The sequence below is a fragment of the Canis aureus genome, chromosome 1, assembly GCF_053574225.1.
Source record: "Canis aureus isolate CA01 chromosome 1, VMU_Caureus_v.1.0, whole genome shotgun sequence".
Lineage (NCBI taxonomy): Eukaryota > Metazoa > Chordata > Mammalia > Carnivora > Canidae > Canis > Canis aureus.
In genome coordinates, this window is record NC_135611.1 from 96,947,432 (window position 1) to 96,950,553 (window position 3,122).

General features: G+C 44.2%; 1 long non-coding RNA gene across 2 annotated transcripts; it reads left to right on the forward strand.

Moving 5' to 3' along the window:
* The first annotated feature begins 533 nt into the window (after positions 1-533).
* On the forward strand, positions 534-2,891 carry LOC144290252 (uncharacterized). Of its 2 annotated transcripts, XR_013358029.1 has the most exons (4): positions 534-941; positions 1,302-1,420; positions 2,124-2,250; positions 2,641-2,891. It is a non-coding gene; the product is annotated as an uncharacterized LOC144290252 (long non-coding RNA). The 2 variants fall into 2 exon arrangements; XR_013358036.1 differs by lacking the exon at positions 1,302-1,420 and having other exon boundaries at positions 535-941; positions 2,148-2,250.
* Positions 2,892-3,122: the final 231 nt, after the last annotated feature.

A 3,122-nucleotide genomic window follows, 5' to 3' on the forward strand; every position in this document is an offset into this window, starting at 1 on the left:
AGAGATAAATTATTTCTCCACTCCATCTATAATGATTTCTACATACCAAACTGCTATGTCATGAAAACTTTTTGCATATTTTGGAAAGAATTAGATTTTCTACTTTGCATCAAATACAAAAAAATGTTCTGCAGGAAATAAGTTATTTTTTAAATATTTACCAAGGGTCTTCTTCTGCGTATTTGTATGTTTGGGGTTTAAAAAAACCACCCTCTTTATTAAGCAATAACTAACCTGATTTTTATTCAGTTCTATTCTGGAGCTCTTTTAAGATTACTTAATATAACTTACTCCAGTTGCAAAACACATTTTGTTAGTACAAGGCAATAGCAAAATCTGAAAAAAGTATGACAAAATAATGTCTTCTATTATCAGCAAATAAAGCATACATTTCAGAGACTAGAGGATTATTGACTAATGCTCTGACCTCCCTGTCACCACTCCCTACACCCCCTCCACACACACACATGCACAGAATTTGTTTAGGTACTTAGAAAGTTTTCCAAGAACTTTTCCCAAATGTCATGTGTGTGTCTGTGAGTCTTATATTCATTATAAGTTCTTTTCCTTTTGATACTATATTTCCTAAAATATTATTATGACCAACAGCACCAAATACAGATACCTGGATGCATTCTAACTTTAACACATTCTCTGTGATAGACTGAGTTCCCCTCACCCAGACTCATGTGTTGAAACTTAGCCCCAATGTGATGATATAGAAGGTGGGTGGGGCCTTTGGCAGGTGCTTATGTCATGATGGGGCAGCCTTTCACGGGAGGGGCTAGTGCCCTTATAAAAGACACCTTGGGAAGGTCTTGTCCCTTTCACAACATGAGGACACAAGGAGAAAACAGCCTTCTGGGTACCAGAGGGCTCTCACCAGACACCAAATCTGCCAGCGCCTTGATCCTGGACTTGCTAGCTTCCAGAACCAAGAGGTAAATTCCCATTCTTTGTGAGTCACCTCGTCTATGATGCTCTGTCATAGCAGCAAAAATGGACAAGGACAGTTCTGTTCCTGGTGTGGGAGGCCCCACTCTCTTTCTACTCTTCCCCTCTGGCTACTCTACTTCTGTTTCCTTGGAGGACTCTCCTTCCTGTTTGGATTCTGTACCTCTAGAACCATGTCTCTGGTGCCCAGGACTGACTCTGCCATAAGCTCCCAAAACAATTTCATTTGTTCCCATGGCTGGAAATGTTTTCTCTGTGCTGAAAACTTTTAAATTCATGGGAATTATTCATGATTGTATTAATCCATTTAACAATTTTTAAAAATAACATTTTAAGTGCTGTTCCAGGGGCGTTCCTTTTATCTACTTAGAATCTGTAGACAGATATTCATCAAATAATGCTAAATTCGTTGGAGAATTGCCAGAGTGAGAAGCATTAGAAGAGGAGGCTATGCTACTGAAAACATGTAAGTTGGGTATTTGATTCTAAAGAGTAGGTCAGAGAGGACTTTCCTGAGGCTCTGATGATGAATATGGAATCTGAAGGATGAGACTGAATAAGCTAGAAGGACTGGGGTGGAGTGGTCCCCTCTGACTGTAGGGGAAATGTCATGTAGTTAGGCACCGTGCATGGAAATGCTGAAAAAGGCTGGAGGAGTAGGAGGGTGTGGCATCCCATCTGGTTAGAGAGGAATTTCATGGCTGGCCCTGCACCTTCTGGTTGCCTATTGCCATGTTATATTTCCCTAAGAGCAACAGCAATAGGGAGCCAAGGCTATTTTGATGGGAATGGCAGGAGGGCAGGGAAACTGATGGAGTTGAGCTTGCATTCCAGAAAGCTCTGTGTAAAGGACACACTTTATGTGCAGTAACACATCATGGTAGACCAGTTAGCTGGGCCGGGGAGGAAGTGATACTCAGTGAATGTGAAGGACTCTTGTCGATCCCTGTGCCTCTGCCCGCAGGTCCCAGCCGGGCCACCGCATGACCACCTCCACTCCGCACTCAAGCCTTTGTGCCAATATTCACACCCCAGACAGGCCTCCTGTGACCCCTCTGTAAATTTCTGTTCCCTCTTCATCGCCATGTTATGTGACCCTTAGCCCTGAACATTTTACTTGTAACACTTACTGTGATCTGAAATTCCAATGTGTTTTTTGTTTTCTTTAGGTTCATTTTTTTCCTCCCCACTAGAATACCATCCCTGGTGAGGGGGGCAGGATACTATTCCTTATCATCCCTTGCAGTATCCCTAAGTACAAGTGACCTCTGGGACCCAATGGCATTTATTTCATGGGTAAGCAGAGTCGCTAAACACCCTCCGGAGGTGGCGGGGAGTTGGAGAAGGTAGACATCGGTCATGGATGGGTTGTGGTGGTGGAGGAGGGTGCAAGGGTCACCTCTAGGCTTCTGCTTTCCAGCATGGCAGAAAGGAAGGGACAAGATGGTTTGGGGCAGAAAAGACAATAAGTGGAATGAATAAATGGATGAGCGAGTGAATGAGTGAATTAGTATCCGTTCCTTATGCCAAAATATGGATCGGTTAACGTGAGTGAGCCCTGCTCTAGGCCAACAATGGTTTGGGGTTTGGGCAGACACATGTTCCAGTTCCAACTGACTGCAAACAGAAAGGCAGTGAGGCCCACGTTGCCACCTTCCCACTGTGTGTCCACTTGGGTCTTGCCAGGCTCCACTGGAAACGATCTGGAGCCAGTCCTCTGTTCTCAGGAGGCGAGGCCTCAGAAGCCACTGGATTCTGGAACATCTCACTCTCACTGATTGAATCGTGCAGCCTGCAGAGAGTCCTGTTGTCTCTGGCAAGTGTCTCCTGTGAAAACAGGGAAGAAGTGTTCAAGCAGAGCTTACGAGAAAAAAAATGCTCTGCTGTCCTGCGCCAGGAGGGAGAGAAGACGCTGCGGGTCCCCAATAAATGAAAAGATAGAGTTGTTTTGATTTTCCCTCAGGGAGTATTTGCCTATTTTTTTCTGGTCCTAAACAGCCAGGAAGCAGTAAGTGCTGCTCCCTTCTGCCAAGATCTGCCTCCCTTTAAAACCTGCACTGTCTTCAAGCACATCATGAATGAGAGGTGATATTTTCCCAGAGGCATTTGCTTTGTTGTCATCAGAAATTGTGCACAAATGTGGAAAAACAAATGAGTAATCCAATGGA